The 22,918-nt window shown below is 39.5% G+C and overlaps 1 protein-coding gene across 3 annotated transcripts in view; it reads right to left on the bottom strand.

The window, feature by feature from the left end:
* Positions 1-22,918, bottom strand: part of CUNH1orf226 (chromosome unknown C1orf226 homolog) — a 311,510-nt gene that overhangs the window by 240,717 nt on the left and 47,875 nt on the right. The window lies entirely within an intron of this gene.

Here is a 22,918-nt window from a genome sequence, read left to right as displayed (position 1 = left end):
GAGGTGATCTAAAATGCCAGAATAAATGGAAGGGCAGAATCAAGAAGTTAGTCTAAATATAATCAAAGAGGAGTGAAGATGCAAGTGGTGAATGGCACAAGCAGAGTGTCACCAGTGACCAGACCACACAGACAACTGGCCAACACCCCCACCTGCCACTCCTCCTCAGAGAATGGCTAACTATGACACTGCTCACAGAACCTCATGGGTTGGACTCAGTTTGAGGTAAACACACTGTCACACGTCCCTGCTGATTGAGCAGGTTGAGACCAGGAAAAGGCTTCCTGGAGTTGGGAATGTGGGGTGTGCAGTACAGTCATTAACTATTCGTCAGCCGCACTGCTGAATGAAACCCCATAAATAAGTAAAATTTCCAGATAACTGACATGTTCCTCATTTAAATATAAAGCTTTCTATATTTTAAACTCTCTTGATTAGAAATCTCTCTAAAATGTACTCCACACTGTCCTAACAATGGAGTCTCTATAAGCTGGAATAAGCTTCACATACATCACTTAATGTGTAAGCTACAAATCAGCAATGACCCTGTGGGAAATGGTTCTAGACTACTATTAATACTATACCTTTTGAGTCCTTGAAGCTGATTTTTAGGATTTTTCTAAAGCTTTCTACACTGTTAACAGAAAGAAAGATGACGATATGCTACATACTTTTGCCTTTGACAATGACTGTCCTCCAATCCTCAAGAAAGTACTAGCAAGACAAATTCAGCAACATACAGAAAGGATCATACACAATGACCAAGTGGAATTTACCCCAAGAATAAAAGGTTGGTTCAACATATGACCATTTCCTCATCTCAAAAGACAAAAAAATAAAAAACCACATTTGACAAAATCCAACACCCTTTCATGCCCTTTCATGATTTAAACACAGACAAACAACAAATTATGGATAGGAAGGAACTTCCTCAAACTAATAAAGAGTTTCTACAAAAACCCACATCCTATTTAATGGAGGGAAACTGAATGTTTTTCCTTTAAGATCAAGAACAAGACAAGGATGTCCACTCTTGTCACTTCTATCCATCTTCCTTACAGAGCCACTGTAAAGATTTAATAAAATAATATATATGAAGTAATTGCCATTTAGATCTTCTTTCAGCTCCACATCTAAGTTAGTTCTCCCTGTTATACTTGATTCCACTCATCAGAGTTGTGAGTTAATCTGTTTGATTCTTAGATTAACTGTGCCTCTGCAAACTAAACTGCATTGGCAGCTCCAAGGTATAACTGTTGTCACCACTGTATCCTGAGCGTACAAAGCTTGGCCCACCAAACAAATGAATGGACAAATGATAGCTTTTCCTGTTTTTAAGCAAGAAACTTTAAGATGTTATCTAGTTCTTTACCTACCTCAGGCAGTCCCACACCTCCCATACTATAAAGACTCCATCTTATTACCCAACTTCCTATGGTGATCCACCCAACAGTCCTCATAGCAGAGGAATTAATCATTCTCATTAACATCAGCAGCAGCCTCACAAAACAGCAACTACTTTTGCAACGATTTTTCAGATAAGGTAATCTAAGCAAGCTGAAGGAAGTAGAAAGTCTGAGAAATCAAATCCTGACGTTAATTCCTCTAACCAAAAGGTGAAAAGAGAGAGAGCAAGAAAAGCCACAAAATAATCAAAGAAGTCGATCAAAGAGAAAAGAGTACACAAGGGTGGCCACTGAAAGGAGGCAGAGGTGAGGGGAACACATGGACAGTGAGGACAGATTTTCCCAGAAACAAAGAGGGAGGAGACATCAGCACTAGAAAGTAGCTCTGAGGTCTTTCAGCTCCACATCTTGTTTAATTCCAACAAGGCAGGACTGACGAATGTTCAATGATCAGGAGTCTTGTTCAAGGTCACTCAGTTACAGAGTGAAAGTGAGAGAGACTATGACCCACGTATCCTGGCTTCAAAGCCAATGCTCTAAAAATAAAAATATATATAGAATCACATGGAAAGGCTCATTGGTTCCAATTCCAGCTCCACCACTTTCTAGTTGCTCTATGAATTTGAGCTGCCTGGTCAACCTCCCTGAACCTCAGCTTCCTTATTTATGAGGTGAAACTTTGCAAGATTATCAGGGTGATTAAATGAGACCATGTAGGGAAAGCACCTAGTACTGAAGCTCTATTCCTTTATTTAAAAATTACGGAGCATTTTCTATTTGTCAAAGATAAGGAGGCAAGAAGAAAAGAGGTTGTAAACAAACAACCTACAGAATGGTAGTAAATATTTGCAAACTATGCATCCGACAAAGGCTTAATAGCTTAAACAAATCAACAAGCAAAAAAACAAATCCAATAAAAAGTAGGCAAAGAACATGAATAGACACTTCTCAAGAGAAAATATACACAAAGCCAACAAACGTGAAAAAATGCTCAGCATCACTAGAGAAATGCAAATCAAAACCACAGTGAGATACCATCTCACACCAATCAGAATGGCTTTTGTTAAAAAGTAAAAACATAACAGATGTTGTCCAGGCTGTGGAGAAAAGGGCATGCTTATACACTGTTGGTGGGAATATAAATTAGTCCAACTACTGTGGAGAAGTCTGGAGATTTCTTAAAGAACTAAGAGTTGAACTAGCATTTGACCCAGCAAACCCATTACTGGATATATGCCCAAAGGAAAATAAATCATTCTACCAAAAAGACACATGCACTCATATGTTCGCTGCAGCATTATTCACAATAGCAAAGGCATAGATTCAATCCAGGTGTCCATCGACAGTGAATTGGATGAAGAAAATATGCTACATATGCACCATGGAATATATTCAGCCATAAAAAAAGAATGAAATCATGTCCTCTGAAGCAACATGAATTCAGGTGGGGCCATTATCATAAGAGAATTAACACAGGAAGGGAAAATCAGCTACTGTAGGTTCTCACTTATAAATGGGAGCTAAACAATTGGTATACCCATGTAACAGACCTGCACATGTGCCCTTGACTCTAATAATATATGTATAGAATGACTATACTCTGTCCTAGCAAAGAAATGATTGTCTGAAGGATTTTGAACGAGTACAAAAGGAACCAGGTAAGAAAAAAGGAAGTAGTCCTGGATGAAAACAGAGGGCCTGCAGACAAAGGTCTTCTCTGGTACACAGAGAAATGCTTCAGGAAACAAATGTAAGACTGCAGGCTAGGCACAGTGGCTCCTACCTGTAATCCCAGCACTTTGGGAGGCTAAGCGGGTAGATTACTTGAGGCTAGGAGTTCAAGACCAGCCTGGCCAATATGGCGAAACCCCATCTCTACTAAAAATGCAAAAAATCAGCTGTGCATGGTGGTGCACACCTGTAATCCCAACTATTCAGAAAGCTAAGCCATGAGAATCACTTGAACCAGGGAGGCAGAGGTTGCAGTGAGCCAAGATCACACACTGCTCCAGCCTGGGTGACAAAGCAATACTTTGTCTCAGTAAGACTGCAACTCTGGCTAAGGAATTGAACTTCAAATCACACGGCTTGCCTCCCATTCTGAGAGATGCCAATGAATCACAGCAACGGTTCAGATTAGTCTGACAAAAGCTATTTTTAAGGAGGAACTGATATTTTAATAAAGTTTTTTTTGTGGTGAAAGATTCATATTACCTACCACAGAGCTAAACAAACATCCCCAATAGAGGTCCCCGTCCTTCCCATACACAGTTATTCCACTGCACCAGTGGCCTTATCTCTTTCTCCTCCTCTCGTAACAAAGCCTTTTCATCACTCCCTCCATATACCCCATTCAACAAAGCAAAATCCCAGAAGTGAGCCTCCAACTGCTCCTCCAGCACTGAGACCTGTGAACATCTTATTGTCATCAGTCCTTCCCCATTCATAGAATATGTGTAAGCCCCCGACAGATAGTGTCCAGGTTTGTCTTTGGAATGGACAGCATGGTAGAGCTCCCACCCACCGAAACAAAGCAGCAGCAAGCCACAGGGCCACACTGGCTTCCAGCCCAGAGAAACCGCTGCAATCTTTCAGCACCAAACAGAAACACAGCGTATTGGTGGTTAGAGCCTAGTGGTCTTCACCCACCTCATCCCTAGAGTTCTGGGAGGTCCCAAGAAGATAACAACTAAGGAGAGAATGAGGTCAAAACCCAGGATGAGCTGAGAGGTAGCCACTAGGGCAAAAGGAAATACAACATGCCCCAAGCCAGGGCCCTCATCCCCGAGGGAGCCTTCTGCCAGATGCTTACCTATCACGAGCTATGTTACTCAGGTTCAAGAAGCAAGGGCAAGAGCAGTAGAGGTGGAGGCCAAACAGGAAGCATCTGCAAGGATAGTTAGGTTGACCAACCATCCTGGTTTGCCTGGCACTGCCCTGGTTTTAGCAGTGAAAGTCCCACATCCCAGGAATCCCTGCCCTGTGTGAACCCCCTACTCTGGCTAACTGCCCTAGATGCAGTGTCCCCCTCCCCTTCCTCAAGAATGGTTTCACTAGCAAGACAGTAAAACACCTCTGGCACAGCAGGTCTGCTGCAGGTGCTGCCTGCAGCCTTGCCAGCTAAGCACACGACCTCTGTTAGAGAAGGGCTTTCTCAGTGCCTTGGCTCCCAAGTGCAGTCGCGGAAAAGTAAGGAATAAACGGGTGTTGAGAGAGCAAGCTCAGCCCTTCCCAATGGTCCCCAGGCAGACAGGAGCCCATGCCTCTGGCTCCAGCTTGCCAGGGTCACAGAGATGTTCTTCAAAAACTAGCACTCAGCCACACCAGCTTCTCCCTCCACCATCTATCCAGGATGGATCTGGGGAACCAAATGAATAAAATAAAATGCGATTCAAGGGTAGAACACAACAATTATTAATAAGCTCATATTAATTTCAATGTATGTATTTTTATACAAATTCTAAAAATGCAAACCCTTCCCACCCATCTCCACAAAGTGTTATCCCCTTGGGCCACCCTGCCCACATTTACAAAACCAAGCCAAAGGGAAACCACGTTTCCCACCATCACCACCTCCCAGAACTGCACAACAGAAACAAACTAACTGCAATCTCCTGAGAGACCTTGAGCAAGAACCACCAGGCTGTTTCCTCTGAAAACTTGACTCACAGAATCTATGTGATAATAAGTGATCATGATTATTTTCAGCTGTTAGGTTTTCAGGCAACTGGCTAATAATACACTGTGCATATTTACTACACCAACTAGAGTTTTATTTACCAAATCAATAGATTATGCATTTAAAAAAAAAAAGAGGAGGTGTCAATGCATCCTGTTTCCTGGAGTTACATTTAGCATTTAATGTGAGGTATTGAGAGCAGCTTCACTGACCACACCAGCACCCCCTTGTTACCCACCTAGAATTCTCTCACAGACCCGTATATGCTTATGTACACACTCCAAACCAATCATGGCTTGTTTGCTTTCCTTAAAGGAGGGTGCTCTGTCTGTGGATTCCTAAGGGGTTATGTAGAAAGGAGATCAATACGAGCAGCCACAAGAGAAATGCCCATCAAGGTACACAACACAGCAAGACCCAATTACATGTGTGTGTGTACACATGTGCATACATGAAGGCTCAAGGGAGACCCTGAGCAACCACGGAAGGGAGAAGGCATGAGTTTTTTTTTTAATTCATGAGAGAGCAGAACGAGGGGCAGGCAACTGAACAGGAAGAAGATGGGTTTTGAAATCAAGCAGAGAAAGGGCAGAAAAAGATCCTTGCCTAGGTGCAGTGGCTCTTGCCTGTAATCCCAGCACTTTGGGAGGCTGAGGCGGGTAGATCAACAGGCCAGGAGTTCAAGACTAGCCTGGCCAACATGGTGAAACCCCATCGCTACTAAAAAATACAAAAATTAGCTGGGTATGGTGGCGCGCACCTATAGTCCCAACTACTTGGGAGCTGAGGCAGAAGAATTGCTTGAACCAAGGAGGCGGAGATTGCAGTGAGCCAAGATCATGCCACTACACTCCAGCCTGGGCAACAGAGCAAGACTCTGTCTCAAAAATAAATAAATAAAAATTAAAAAATTAAAAAGACCCTCATATACAGATTTTTGAAAACAAAAACACAGTTCTAAGGTTTACCTCTAAGTGCTTCATGGCAAAAAATGGTTAGCAACAACACTCTGTGCTGATCCCAAACAGCAATCCTAGAAACCATGGTGATTGATAACATTGACTCTGATAAATAGATAGAAAACCTTCCAGAAGCACATGCCAAGCCAGATCCAGTTACACTGCAAGCAAATGGCAAATCCGCAGTGCCGTGGATGTGCAGAAGGACATACAAAGGGCTCTCAGGGTGGCAGGAGTGGCCCAGAATTTGAATGTGCTTATCAATGTGGCTGAGAGGCTAAAGCTGACCAAGAAGAGATAGATGGAAAGAAAATGTTGAGAAGTAGCATTGCTGCAGGAGGCTGAGTGCAAATGCGAGTTGTGCTTTGCCTCCTAATCTGTGACAGGGATATCTATCAAAGACAAAGTCAAAGAAGTAAAGGAAGATCCACTCCAACTGTCAGCTCCTTCCTCCACTAAAGCCAAGGCCCAAGAGGACTGAAGGTAGAATGGAAATTCAGATATCAAGTGCCAAGTTGATGAGGATCTCAGAATCTTCATGAGCAAGTCCAAGGTGCTTTCCATATGAGTCACTAAAAAATTCCTCAGGAGCAGACTCAGAGCTGCTGCACTCTGATTGACCTGATGTATTACACCTCTTTCTAAAATTCCAGAGTATGTTTGGAAGGGCAGTATTCATCCCAGAAAAGGTAGGAGGTACTTCTATCTGCTCCAAGGCAGCTCCCTTTATGCTACAGCCAGCTAAAAAGCAATTTTTAAACAAACACACAAAAACACAAACATCTCACTATGGTTCTTCTACCAAGTTTTCTCTTTAAACTTTGACAAATCACCTGACATTGAATTTCCAGTCTGTGAAAGGTCAAGAGTAGCCATTTACCCGCCTTGGCAGCATGGGAGAAAAGAAAAAGAACACATCTGGAAAGCAGTGACAGAATGACAGTAAGCCCAGCAAAACAGAATCTAAAGTTCTAATTTTACATTCTCATTTACAAAAACTGCTGCTGGTTCTATGTTTTTCCATACAATATGAAGCAACAAGACTGAAGCTCCATAAAGAAAAGAATGTCTTGCATTTATTTTGTATCTAGCCCAGTACTGAGTACATGGTAGGTATTCAAAGAATTAAAAAGGTTAGATAAGACTGAAGAAGTGGGAGGATCATGAGCATAGATTTATATCATAAAATACTTGCTCAAATAACACCATACATTAAAATAAAAATTAAATAAAGAATCCCCATCTCAGTGGCTATTTTCCTGCCCCAGAACTACCTACCTTTCTTCTCTATTATACCTCTTCAGATTCTACCCCCCTTCAAGATCCAGCTCAAATTGCATTTTCTTCCCTATGAAGTACTCCCTGACTACTCCAGGCCAGTACATGGAGTAGCAGTACCCTGCTCCTCTGAAAAATGACGTAGAGCATTTTTTGAAGCCATTGGTGTGGTAATAACTTGGGTTGTTTTAATGTCTTCATTTACTTCTATCACATAGCTTTCACTAGACTCCCAGAATCTCAGGATTCTAGACTACATTATATACCTAAATCATATCCCCTACACTATACAACAGTTGTATATACACAGGAAAGTAAATAAAAAATAATTTTTAAACAACTTTTAAAATGCTTATAGTTCCTACTACAAAATAATCAATTTTTAATCTTCCATTCCTAAACAAATTTAAGTAACATGGATGAATCAAATGAAATGTGGTCCACTACATGCACAAAGTTCATTTAGGAGGGGGCTTTAATGTTCCCAAAAGTCAGCCTGTTTGCCACTTTTGGAAAATTCAGTTACCGTCCCCGAGTTTCCAGAGGTCAGAAGTGTTCAAGCCACCTTCGTGCTTTAAGGCAGAACCCCAGATGGTGAGAGTAATTGTATTACAAAGCAAACCTGGGTCTGCAACCTCCCTGCACAAACCTGACTACCCCCTTGGGACATGCAGAAGGCTTCCATTTCTCAGAGTCCAAAATAAATGCCAGTTCTGCAGACAGAACAGGTGTCCCCCCCATCAAGATTATATCCACAAATCCAGGACATTTGTACCAACTGTTCCTGTCCTGCAGTACTGGAAACCTTCCAGAATGAGAAATAAATTCATCTTCCCATGATTCCAAGAGCCTGTCTTTCCCCTTTGCAGTATATGAAAGTTGAAAACCTTTGCATATACTCAGTATACACACTGTCCTTGAGGAGCCTGCAGCCTGACATGACCCAGCTAGTCCTTCCATCAGCCAGCAGCCATTACCTCCAAGGACATAAAAACCAAAAGACATGACATCTGTCTTCTAAGCATTAACATAGAGACATGTGATTCAACACTGACAACGTGCTAAAGTCACTGCTGTAATAAGGTTATATCTATACCAAGTCCAGTAGAAGCACAGACAAAGGGCAAAAACACCTAATTCACTTGAGTGCAAGTCAGAAGTACTCATAGACCAGATAATTTTTGAACTTGAAGGATGAATAGTTGGTTAGGTAGACACAGAGAAGGTGGTCCATTCTAGGCAAGAACACCAGCGTGCACGAAAATGGAGAGTTGAGTCCATTTTCGTGTGGCCTATTGGTGTGTTCAGATGCTACAAGTCCTCTGCCAGGTGAGATGAGGCTAAACAGGCAGGCAGGGTCAGGGCATGAGGGCCTTGCATTGCTACTCTAAGTCATGAACTGTTACCTAAGGATTTTGAGCAACGAACTTTGGTCAGGTTTATATGGCTGCTCCATGGATGATAGATTGGAGGGGACAGGACAAGAGACCAGTGACATATAAAAAGGATCCAAAACAGAGCAACAGAATCAGGGATAAGATGAGAGGATATCTGGGAGGTAATCGGGACAAGGCTTGGAAAGTGATCAGATGTGGCTGTTAGAGAGGGAAATGAATTCAGGGTAATTTTCAAGATTCCTTAATCCTTCCACTAAATGCATCTCTACATCTTAACTTTTTCCTACTCGCCTTCCTCTCCTCCCCCATTTACGACACTATAGTCTTGCTTTTTTTTTTTTTAGACTGGAGTGCACTAGTATGATCTCAGCTCACTGTAACCTCCGCCTCCGGGTTCAAGCAATTTTCATGCCTCAGCCTCCCAAGTAGCTGGAATTACAAGTGCACCTCCACTCCTGGCTAATTTTTGTATTTTTAGCAGAGCTGGGGTGTTGCCATGTTGGCCAGGCTGGTCTCAAACTTCTGGCCTCACGTGATCTGCCCACCTCGGTCTCCCAAAGTGCTAGGATTACAGGTGTGAGCCACTGTTTCCAGCTCAGTTTTCCTTTGAGATAAATTATCCATTATACCAGGGCTTGCTATGGCTCACTGCTTAGATTCATGAATTTAGCATACATGCTGCCTTAGCTTTTAATGACTGTTTTACCTGTGTTTTATCCTATTAATTGAATTCTTAAGGTTTTCTTTTAAACTGAAATTTATTTTCTCCTAATTTCAGAAGAGATACAATTTTCTGAAAATGTCTTCTCTTCCTTCTGTCCTCCCCAGTTAGCTCATCTCACATCAAGTTCACGGGGCAGGAACTGGTTCTAATTCTATGTTCTACTTCATGCCAAGCATGTTCTTGGCACTCGTTGAATGCCTATTACTTCTACTGGCCACAAAAATAATAACAACAATCTATAAATACCTTGGCTTCCTGCAGTTGAGAGGAATTAACCACACTGCAATTAAGGTAAAGCTGGAGAAAACATTTAGTTAGCAACTTCTCAATACAGACAATAAGATTAAGGCAATAAATACCAGTTCCAACATATTTCTTTGGAGATGTTTCATAAAATAGTCCAATAAAATGCTAAAGACCACCCAACACCATAGCAGAATGTTAACCATGTATGAGTCACTCAAAAGCTAAAATTGAACAGATTCATCTATCATGTAAAAGGGATAGAATAATAAACATCAACAATTTATACTGCTGCCAGATTATAAAAAGGAGAGATTGTTCTAAAGTCTAGTTCACATAAAATATCACACTTTTAGAATAAGACAGCAAGAGAGTATGATTTCATTTACAGACTTTTAGAGAAAACTATAAATGGTTTCTGGGTTCAGGCATAATAGCAACCAAGACAGGTATGATACCTATGACAATTGGTCCTAGGCAATAATCAATAAATAAGATAGATAAAGGATAAAATATGACAAATATTTGTTAAGGTTGAAAGGTCTTCTGGGGTAACTTAGGAAAGCATAACCAACACAGCTCATCTAATAAAATGACTTGTCTTTCTTAATACAGTTTAATTCAAAATTTCAAAGACTAAACCCAAGAATATAGACAAATTAAGTGGGCTAATATAATAAGCACACACCTGAAAAACATTTTAGGTAAATGGCTGCTACAGAAAGAACTCAGTGGGATCTAAAGCAATGGACCCAGAAATCTCAGCCAACATGTGATATTGCAATATTCCATCATTTACTATCACATGGATCTCACTGACACAGAAGTTTCCATTAGGTGCCAAGTCAAAAGAGATTACAAAAGAAAAGACAAGTAAATGTATAGTTCTAACAGAAGAGCCAGAGCAAACAAGGAAATTGGGGCACATTCATGCAAAGTGGAGACTCTCAGCAAGAAGAGAGCTCTGGTTTCAGAAACAGACCTTTGTTCATGGCACCCAGAACATTGGTAACTGGGGAAAACTGAAGGAGTGTGGAACCGGAGAGGGGTGGCTCATAGATTCTCAGGGCTGGAGGAATCATTATGGAGACCTGTGGGTTAGGAAGCTCTGCTACGGATTCCCATTATGTCATCATCAAAATATTTTATACCAATGACAGTTTCAAACCAAGTATACCACTACTTTCCATATTGCTTTAATGAGCTAAGATTAGGCTGAACAATTATTGTTATTATTAAATAATAATCATCCAACTCCTGTGATCTCACTTTATCAGATAATTCTGTCCAAAGGCATTTCTCCTGTGTTTCACTAGACCTGAAGGTCAGGGAGAAATCTCTACTTTTTTTCTTGACTTTATCTTTCTACAAAGGTCATTTCTCCTGTGATGATCTTATTGAGGTAGGTAGAAAATGATTTTCCATACTAGCATCACTTAGTATCCATCTACTCTAATCTCTCCAGATGTAAATCCTCCCATCACAAGCTTCTTCCTATGGATTCTCTTGCCTTGGGAGGCATATCTGAGTTGCATTTCCTCCAATATGCTTCACCTTCCCAAAGAATCCAAGGATGCCATCACTTTCTGTTAGAGGGAACATTATGTTTGGTATAGTACATCCAGTATTTGGCAGAGTCAGGCGTCCTTCACCCTCCCAGGAACTGTACTTTGAAACTTTCCACAATCCTCCCTGTGATCATAATGTTTTAGCCCACCTTCCAGGCAGGCCTAGGGATCACATGTCTGGGACACACACATGCCATTACCACCAAATAGATTTCCTGATAGTCATTTAAAGGACACTTCACTGTGCAATTTACAGTTTCAAAGTATTTTCACACATCTCATTTGATCCTGGTGACAATCCCACAAAATAAATAAACAAGGGTGCTACCTCTAGTTCACAGGTAAGAGGCCCAAAGATTAGAGAAATGTAAATACTCGCCCAAAGTTTCACAGCAGTGCGAGGACTACAAGCCAAACATACTGACTGAGGCCATATGTAAAATCATTTTCTGTCCACCTTGGTGCTTTCTCCTCCTCTCTTTATCTTAATCTCATCCCCACCACCACCAAAAAAAAAAAAAAAAAATGCCACCAGATAACACTTGACCTCACAGAATGGTCCAAGAGGCCTATAAAACGGGCTGTTTCTGCTGAGCTTGGATAGCAGCTAAATCAAATCACCTTTAAATACTTTCCAATCTCCCAGGGAAATGTCCCTGCAAGGACATTGCACTTTGGATCAGTCTGTTTACCAACCTAAATGAGAGCTTCTTTCTATGGGAAATCACGGATTTAAATATTCCTGGTCCATATACCTCAACAGCTGATATAATAAAGACCCTAGTATCTCTGTGCTCCCCTTTCTGCCTTATTGTGACTTACTGCATTATTAAAATGCAGCTGATTCTGCGACAAGTAACAAGCCACAATAGGGCAGAAAGGGGAGCACAGAGATATTAGGGTCTTTATTATATTAGCTGTTGAGGTATGCAGGCCAGGAATAGTTAAGTCAGTGATTTCCCATGGAAAGAGGCTTACTTAATAGCTATTTTAATACAGTTATTTACTTATTATATATGCTTCATACTGCACTGAGAGCCCCCAGAACTAAAGATTCCTTGAAACTCCAAACCTAGTGCCTAGCACAGAACACAAGCAAGCGTTCAAACATCTGATCAAATATAAAATACACATTAGTTCTAAAAGGACATGCTTCCCACTATATTCACTGGCCCCTGGCATGCAAGTTTGAAGGGGAAACTCCTCCAGTTGCAGAAAATGGTAAGAAAATAGGAAAGCGTTTCTGTTTCACTGACAACTAAGTCTTTTTTCTAAATCTGTTTGCCTAAGTTTCAATTTTCTTTTATCTATAAAAAGATGAAAGGGAATTAAATTTGTAGATGCCAAATCTGGACTACCCAACCTACTTGATCCCAATCCAAAAAATCTGTTAGGTCTAGAGTAAGGACTGAGACTTAGTATTATTTTTTAAAATTCCTTAGATGATTCTGATGATCAACAATCCATTCACTCAACAAACATTAGGGTACACACTAGGCAGAGTTTTTACTCAATAAAACCCTGACGTGTTACCTGCCTGGCTGACCACAGAGTCAGGTTTTAAAATGCTAGACTAGATGACTTCTCAGCGGTCTCATTCTTCTCTATAAAAAGGAAGCCTCTAGAAAAGCCTCTTCCCTGCCTTAAATGAGTCTTACTCTGATGGAAACCTCAGCAGAGGTGGCCTAATGTACTTGTCTGTTCTTCCTATTCTTGGGAGGTGGCAAGAACAGGGCTTTCAGCAGATGCCAGTACAGTCACAGGGATACTGCCTGAGAAACAGAGCAGGGCAGCTGAATGCTCAACACCTGTCATACTAAAGCTCTTAACTGCTCTTGAAAGGTACGTAGTAAGTATCCACCAGGTACAAAGCACCACAATTGATCACAGAGGTGAAATAAAAACTCACATATTTGGGCCGGGCGCGGTGGCTCAAGCCTGTAATCCCAGCACTTTGGGAGGCCGAGGCGGGTGGATCACAAGGTCAAGAGATCGAGACCATCCTGGTCAACACGGTGAAACCCTGTCTCTACTAAAAATACAAAACATCAGCTGGGCATGGTGGCGCGTGCCTGTAATCCCAGCTACTCAGGAAGCTGAGGCAGGAGAATTGCCTGAACCCAGGAGGCGGAGGTTGCGGTGAGCCGAGATCGCGCCATTGCACTCCAGCCTGGGTAACGAGAGCGAAACTCCGTCTCCCCCCCCCCCAAAAAAAAAAAAAAAAAAAAAAAAAACCCCCCCCCCCCCCCCCAAAAAAAAAAAAAAAAAAAAAAAAAACCTCACATATTTGTTATTGAGCACTGTGGTCTCTAATGTCAGAAAGACCTGAATTCAAATCCTAGTTCTGCCACTTACAGGCTGAGAGATCTTGGCTTAGTTGCTTAACCTCTCTGTGCCTTTGTTTTCTCATCTGCAAAATGAAGAAAATGCAATCTTCCATATAGGGCTATTGTTATTATAGCCATTTTCAGAAATAACTGTAACACCACCTGTACGTACATACAATGTCTGTAACACTATACATTGAATAGACGCTCAATGTATGGTAGCAGCTGTTATTTCTAAATTGCAGCACTAAATTTGGTACTAAGAAAGATAGAAAGTCTAGCACAGCATCTCCCCTGTGAAAGGCTTATACTCAACACCCAACCAACAAGTACATATTAAACTCAAGCAATTTATTAAGCATATTCATTACTGTTGGAGTTAGAGAGAGGTCTCTATCTTCAAAGGACTTAAAATTTAGATGGGAAAAGTTAATATGCATAAATCAATCACATATTATACATGCATGATATTGCATTTAGCTGTGCCATAAGTTCTGTAAACACTGCCCAGGTCAAAAAGAGGTAGATGGACTGTCCTCAAGGGGCTGGTGATGGGTCAGGAGTGCCCTGGTGGCTAGGAAGATTGATTCATTTTTTTTCAATACATAGTAAGTGTCTGCTATGGACCCAACACCAGGCTTACCAAGAGATAGAGCAGTTTAATAAAACAGAGTCACCAACTGAAGGAGCTCACATTCTCATGAAGACCAGCGTCAATGTATTAAGAGTTCTAAATGGACTGTACAATTTGCTAATGAAACAGAGACTGGGGACAGTTTCAGAGGATGCAGGTTTGAGCTGAACCTATTAGGATAAATAGATCTATAGAAGCAGAGGATATTCAGGCAGGGAAAATGTGAGACAGACAAAGAGGTAGGAAAACACATTGTGTAACTTGGAGCAGGAACAGGACTGGTCTGAGCAGAGTAGGGAGTAGATGCTGTGGGCTGGTGGGCAATAATCAGGGGATTAAAAAATGAGGTTGGATGGCAGAGAGACCAGCCTGTTTATTCAATTAGGGGGAAACAGACCTAAAGAAAATAGTTATACAATAACACAAGGCATGTGCGACGTCATGCCAAATGAGGGGACAGCGAATCCTGAGGGAAAGACAGATCAGAGGGCTAGAACAATCAGATGAAGGCTTAAGTGAGTCTTAAAGAGGTATGAACACACAGAAAACACAGGTACCAAGGAAAGAGAGCTTAGCTGGAGACCCAAAACACTTTGGCATGAAATGACAAGAAAATTAAAAACAATTGATGCATTTAGCATACAACAATGTATTCCTTCAACTCCCCGCGTGCAGAGTAAAAGGTGAAATAAAGCTAGGGGTTATCAGGGCCTAATGAGAATCTTCTAAAACTGGGGAAAAGAATCAATGGCTTCATCAGAACCCACCCTTTAGTGACTCAACAGCCACTAAGCTAAACGTCTCACAGGGAAGTCCCAGGTTGGCCTCACAGGACAGCAGCTGATCCCTGGTGATTCAGAAAAGTCTTCATTTTAAACTGATTTCTTCAAATAACAAAAGGAAGTAGGGGGTCAGATGTGAAAAAGACTTTTTTCCCTATTTATACAATTCATATGCTAACAAATTACCTTGCAAATAGTAGACACTTAAATACATAGACTGTGAATAAGAAGAGAAGATAAAATGGATAATAAAAAAAAAAAAACAGGCAAATCTATCCTCTGTTAAAGAAGATTACAAATAAACTTAGGTTTGGAATACAAATTTTTTTGAGGAATTTTTATTAAAGGGCGTTGAATAATGATAAAGAAAATTATCAATATTTAATATAACATTGAATATTTATTTCATTCTGGCATAAATTTTTTGTATATATGTATAAGAAATGAATAATTTGTGAATAGAATTAAACCACAGGAGAACAGAGATTGTTGAGTGAATTGAAGTAACAATTCAACTGAATTAATATGCCACCAAAGATAGAAAATGCAACACAATAGAAAGTATTTTTAAAAACCCAAGTGCACACAGAAATGAAGCATATAGTAAAGGGAGTATTTTCATTCAGTGGAGAAAAAAGTTAACTTATTAATAAACAGTGTTGGGACAAACTGCCATTTAGAAAATATAAAATTAGATTTTTTACCTTATGCTGTATATTAGGATAAATATCAAATGAATGAAAGATCTAAATTACATATTTTTTTAAAAATCCAAATACTAAAATAAAACATGGGTGATTTCCTCCTATACTCTGTAATTGTCCAAATACTTCAAAATCCAGAAGCATTAATATAAGAGATTAATATATGTAATTATATAAAAGCATACAAACTATATAAACTATATAAAAGCACAGTAAAACAAAAAAATACCATAAGCAAATCATCATCCTTTTTTTGGTGTAAAAATGTTTGTAGTTACATGCAGAGGTTTGTCCTTATTCTTAGCAATATGGTTTGGATCTGTGTCCCCACCAAATCTCATATTGAATTGTAATCCCCAGTGTTGGAGGTGGGGCCTGGTGAGAGGCGACTGGATCATGGGAATAGGTTTCTCATGAATGGTTTGTACCATCCCACTTGGTACTGTCCTTTCGATAGTGAGTTCTCATAAGATCTGGTCATTTAAAAGTATGTAACACCTTCTCCCTCTCTCTCTTGCTTCTGCTCCAGCCTTGTGAAGTGCCTGCTCCTTCTTTGCTTTCTGCCACGATTGTAAGTTTCCTGAGGCCTCATCAGAAGCAGGGCAGATGCCAGCATCATGCTTCCTACAGAGTTTGCAGAACTGTGAGCCAATTAAACCCCTTTTTTAAAAAAATAAAGCACCCACTCTCAGGTTATTTCTTTATGGCAATGCAAGGACGGACTAATACATTTAGGATGGTTATCTTAAGTATTTAGTGATGAAGTATCAATAATCTCTACAATTTATTTTCAGATGGAATAGTAAAATGGTGTTTATGTGTATAAAGACATATAACACAAATATGGCAAATTTATTAAAATTTTGTTAAACCACATGGAGAATACAGAGGTTCATTGCACTGCACTTTCAACTTAAAACTTAAAGTTTTCAAACATAAAAAGTTATATGTGGTTGGGGTACAGAAATAACATAAATAAAATCAAAAGACAAATGACAAAGTAGAAAAAAATATTTACAACATATCACAAATGGCTCATATTCCTAATATACAATTAGCTCCTAAATTTTGAGGGAAAAAAAAAACCAAAACCCTGATTTTTTTTTAAAAAATGGCAAAAGATATGAGCAGACGATTTACTGAAAAACAAATGCCAGTGGCCCTTAAATGAAAAGATGCTCAATCTCACTCGTAACAAAAGAAATAAAAGTCTACAGGGATACTACTTCTCACCTATCAGATTAGTAAAAAGCCATGTTTGACAATATATTCTGTTGGCCATAGTGTGGAGAAACAATCATTGCTACAGGAATGTAAGATGGTATATTCTCTATGCAGAGAAGTTTGGCAATACATAGCAATTTTGCATATATATTTACCTTTGACCCAGGAATCCCACTTCCCGGAATCTACACTGAAAACAAAGTGGAAAATTATTAAATGATTTATGCATAGGGTTATACATACATGTATACACATGGATATTGTGACATTTGTAAAAGCAAAAGGCTAGAAATGGTCCAAATATCAGTCTATTAAGAACAAGTTGAATAAACCACATTCATCAGAAAAAACTTACAGCTTTAAAAAAGAGTCAAAAAGCATTCCATATACTTGCATGGATGATTTCCAGGATGTGGAAATTAAGTGTTGTTAAGTGAACAAAAAATAACAGGGAGGAAAAAAAAGACATTCCTTAATCAAACTGTGAAGGTTAACATCACCAAAAATGGAACAAACCAAGATTTTGTGGCTCTTGATATGATGCATTAGGAAGGATATGTCATCATTTCTGTGGCTTCCCTTTCCCAAATGCTAACCCTGAATCTAATCATGAGAAAATATCAGGCAAACTCCAAATAATGGGCATTCTACAAAATAACTGGTTAAAATGTAAGGTCTGAAGAGCAATCAGGCAAGAGAAAGAAATAAAAGGCACCCAAATTGGAAAAGAAAATGTCAAACTACATTGTTTGCTAATGAGATAACCTTATATCTAGAAAAGCCTCAAGACTCCTTCAAAAAACTCCTAGATCTGATAAACGAATGCAGCAAAGTCTCAGGCTAAAAATCAATGTACAGCCGGGCACAGTGGCTCATGCCTGTAATCCCAGCACTTTGGGAGGCTGAGGCAGGTAGATCACAAGGTCAGGAGTTCAAGACCAGCCTGGTCAACATGGTGAAACCCCATCTCAACTAAAAAATGCAAAAATTATCCAGGCCTGGTGGCACATGCCTGTAAACCCAGCTACTCAGGAGGCTGAGGTAGAGAATTGCTTGAACCCAGGAGGCGGAGGATGCAGTGAGCCAAGATTGCGCCACTGCACTCCAGCCTGGGTGCCAGAGCGAGACTCCATCTCAAAAAACAAACAAAAAACAAAACAAAACAAAAAAATCAACTTACATAAATCAGTAACACTGCTATACACCAACAACCACCAAGCTGAAAAATCAAATCAAGAACTCAATTCCCTTTACAATAAATGCAAAAATAAAAAATAAAATACCTAGAAATATACTTAACTAAGGGGGTAAAAGATGTCTACAAGGAGAACTACCAAACACTGCTGAAAGAAATCATAGATTACACAAACAAATGGCAATACATTCCCTGCTTATAGATTGAAAAAATCAATATCATGAAAATGACCATACTACCCAAAACAATCTACAAATTTGATGTTATTCCTATCAAAATATCAACATTGTTTCTCACAGAATTAGGAAAAAAATTCTAAAATTCATATGGAACCAAAAAAGAGCCCAAATAACCAAGGCAATCCTAAGCAAAAAGAACGAATCTGGAGGAATCACATTATCAAACATCAAATTATACTACAAGGCTATAGTAACCCAAACAGCATGGTACTGGTGTAAAAGCAGATACACAGGTCAATGGAACAGAATAGAGAACCCAGAAATAAAGCCAAATACTTATAACTGACTGATCTTCAATAAAGCATACAAAAACATACCTTGGAAATGATAATCTATTCAACAAATGATGCTGGGTAAACTGAACAGCCACAAGTAGAAAAGAATGAAACTAGATACCTATCTCTCACCATATACAAAATTAATTCAAGCCAGGCACAGTGGCTCAAGCCTATAACCCTAGCACTTTGGGAGGCCGAGGTAGCAGATTGCCTGAGCTCAAGAGTTGGAGACCAGCCTGGGCAACACAGTGAAACCCCATCTGTACTAAAATATTAAAAAAAAAAAAATTAGGCAGGTGTGGCAGTGTGCCCCTGTAGTCCCAGCTACTTAGGAGGCTGAGGCTGGAGAATTGCTTGAACCCAGGAGGCAGAGGTTGCAGTGAGCCGAGATCCCACCACTGCACTCCAGCCTGGCAACAGAGCAAGACTCCATCTCTGAGAAAAAAAAAAATAAAGAATTAAAATCTAAGACCTAAAACTGTAACAATTCTGAAAAAAAAATCTAGGAAAAACTCTTCTGGCATTGGCCTATGCAAAGAATTTGTGGCTAAGACCCCAAAAGTACAACAAAAACAAAAATAAATAAATGGGACCTGATTAAACTAATAAGCTTCTGAACAGCAAAAGAAATAATAATCAGAGTAAACAGATGACCTAGAAAATGAGAGAAAATACTCACAAATTATGTATTCAAGAAAGGACTAATATCCAGAATTTACAATGAACTCAAACAAATCAGCGAGAAAAAAAAAAACAAATAATTCCATTAAAAAGTAGCAAATGACATGAATAGACATTCTCAAAAGAAGATACACAAATGGCCAAGAAACATGAAAAAATGTTCAACATCACTAATCAACAGGTAAATGCAAATTAAAACCACAGTGAGATAACCACCTTACCCCAGTCAGAGTGGACATTATTAAAAAGTCAAAAAAACAGGGCTGGCCATGGTGGCTCATGCCTGTAATTCCAGCACTTTGGGAGGCTGAGGCGGGTGGGTCACAAGGTCAGGAGTTCGAGACCGGCCTGGCCAACATAGTGAAACCCCATCTCTACTAAAATCAAAAATTAGCTGGGCATGGAGGTGGGTACCAGTATTCCCAGCTACTCGGGGGGCTGAGGCAGAAGAATCGCTTGAACCCGAGAGGTGGAGGTTGCAGTGAACTGAGATTGCACCACTGCACTCCAGTCCAGGTGCAAGACTCCATCTGAGTTAAAAAAAAAAAAGTCAAAAAACAATAGATGTTGGCATGAATGTTGTGTAAAAAAAACACTGCTGCTGAGAATGTAAATTAGTACAACCTCTATGAAAAACAGTATGGAGAGTTCTCAAAGAACTAAAAGTAGGTCAGGCGTGGTGGCTCACCCCTGTAATCCCAGCACTTTGGGAGGTCGACGTGGGCGGATCACCTGAGGTCAGGAGTTCAAAATTAGCCTGAACAACATGGCAAAACTCCATCTCTACAAATCATACAAAATTAGCTGGGTGTGATGGCGCATGCCTGTAATCCCAGCTACTTGGGAGGCTGAGGCAGGAGAATCGCATGAACCCGAGAGGAGGAGGTTTCAGTGAGCCAAGATCACACCACTGCACTCCAACTCCAGCCTGGCAACAAGAGTGAAACTCTGTCTAAAAAAAATCCTAAACTAAAAGTAGATCTACTATTCAATCCAGCAACCCACTACTGGGTATCTACCAAAGAAATAGAAATCACTACATCAAAAACACACTTGCATACATCTATTTACTGTAGCACACACAATTGCAAAGATATGGAATCAAACTAAGTATTCATCAACTGATGAGTAGATAAAGAAAATATGGTGTGTGTGTGTGTACATTCATGTATATATACAAATATATGTATATACATGTGCATGCATATATACATACATGCACACATATACACATTCATGTATATACATATATTGTGTATATGTATACATGTATGTATACATTAAAAAAGACTAAAGAGATGGCTGAGTAGTATTTTTATGGCTGAATAGTATTCCATGGTGTGTGTTTGTATGTGTGCATGTATGTGTATATGTATACACACAAACACACACCATGGAATACTACTCTGCCATGAAAATGAATGAAATAATGTCTCTTACAGCAAGCTGGATGGAGCTGGAGGCCATTATTCTAACTGAAGTGACTTAGGAATTGAAAAACAAACACTGGGTGTCCTCACTTACAAGTCAGAGCTAAGCTATGGGTATGCAAAGGCATTCAGAGTGGTCTAACGGACATTGGAGACTCAGAAGGGTGGAGGGTGAGAGGTGGGTAAGACATGAAAAACTACCTAGTAAGTACAATATACACTACTCGAATGATAGGTACACTAAAACCCCAGACTTCACTGCTATACAATGCATCCATGTAACCAAAAACTACTTGTACCCCTTATACCCCTAAAGCTACTGAAATTAAAAAAAAAAAAAGTCATGAAAGACAAAGAAAAGCAAAACTACTACACATTAATGAAGACTAAAGAGATATAACAACTAAATGTATTATAATAGCCTGGATTAGATGCTAGACAAGAACAAAATTTTTTTTGTTATATAGAATATTAATGGTAAAATTTAAATAAAGTCTGTAGAGAAGATAATGATACTGCATCAATATTAATTTTTTTTATTTGAAAACTGCACTGTGATTATGTAAGAAAATATTCTCGTTCTTAGGAAATCCACACTGAAGGACTTATAGATGAAGGAACATCTTGTCTGCAACTCACTCTTAAATGGTTCAAGAAAAAAACTGTGTGTGTGTGTGTGTATAGATAGATGAAGGGATGAATGAATATGAGAAAGGAAGACTGGGAAAGCTGGGTGAAGGATAAATTGGAGTTCTGCGTCCTATTTTTGCAATTTTCCTCTGTGTTTGAAACAATTTCAAAATAAGAAATAAAAAAATCTCAAATACACAGAACAGTAAATACAATATATGCTCTCTCTTGTTAGATTTAGGAAGAAGGAAATATATTTTTACATTTGCAAAAGACAAACACTGAAAAGATCATTTAAAAACTCATTTTAAAGCTTGTTTTCATAGGGTGAAAGAGGACACAGGGTAATGATAGACATCTCTGGGGCGCGGTGGTCCACTCCTGTAATCCCGGCACTTTGGGAGGCCAAGGCAGGTGGATCACTTGAGGTCAGGAGTTTGAGACCAGCCTGGCCAATATGGCAAAACCCCGTCTCTAATAAAAATACAAAAATTAGCCAGGCATGGCGGTACAGGCCTGTAGTCCCAACTACTCAGGAGGCTGAGGCAGGAGAATTGCTTGAACATGGGAGGCAGAGGTTGTAGTGAGCTGAGAACAGACATCTCTGAATATATCATGTTAATAGCTTTGAATTTGGAATCACATGTTTTAGATATTCGAAAAATAAACATTTTTTAAAGATCAGTAAAACATGGAAACAAACTGAAAGCAAATGAACCTACTATTGTCTGAAATTGGTGGCATAAACATATAGAGAAAATAAATATTCCAAAGATTTTCAGAACACAGTATTTTAACATAAATACTAGTGGAATATATTCTAAAGACAAAGAGAGCTACAGTATTATCAGCAGAAATATTGGTATTTTTAAAACTATTCTATATATACTATTGATAAAACAACTAATTACATTGACATAATATTAAGAACCAAGATTTTGAATAAAAAGAAAAATGTACAAGTACAAAATTAAAGAAGTTTAAATCCTGTAATGTTAGTTGTAATTAAAAATTGGGGGCTAGGTACCATGGTTCACACCTGTAATCCCAGTACTTTGGGAGGCTGAGGTAGGAAGATAGCTTGAACTGAGTTTGCGACCAGCCTGGGAAACATAGCGAAATCCCATCTCTACAAAAAATACAAAAATTAGCTGGGCGTAGTGGCAGGTTCCTATAGTCCCAGCTAATCAGGAGGCTGAGGTGGAAGGATCGTATGAGCCTGGGAGGCGGAGGTTGCAGTGAGCTGAGATCATGCCGCTACACTCCAACCTGGGTATACTCTACCCTATAATTTCAGATTTGGTAACATCCTGTGTGAAATAAAAATTGAAATAATTCATATTTTGTTACATGCCCACCATAGAGTTTATTGCAGTTTTCAGCACTGGGATTGTTTAACATTGATGATATCTGAAAGCACTGTTCTGGATACAGCGTTAGAAGCCAAGTTTCCCTCAACAATAGATCACGTCTTGCTTTATACCATTGACATTTGCTAATTATTGTCTAGAGAAAAATTGTCAGGAACAATCTTGTAATA

The sequence above is a fragment of the Cebus imitator genome, unplaced genomic scaffold, assembly GCF_001604975.1.
Source record: "Cebus imitator isolate Cc_AM_T3 unplaced genomic scaffold, Cebus_imitator-1.0 Scaffold541, whole genome shotgun sequence".
In the NCBI taxonomy this organism is placed as follows: Eukaryota; Metazoa; Chordata; class Mammalia; order Primates; family Cebidae; genus Cebus; species Cebus imitator.
This window is presented reverse-complemented; position numbering and strand designations above follow the sequence as displayed.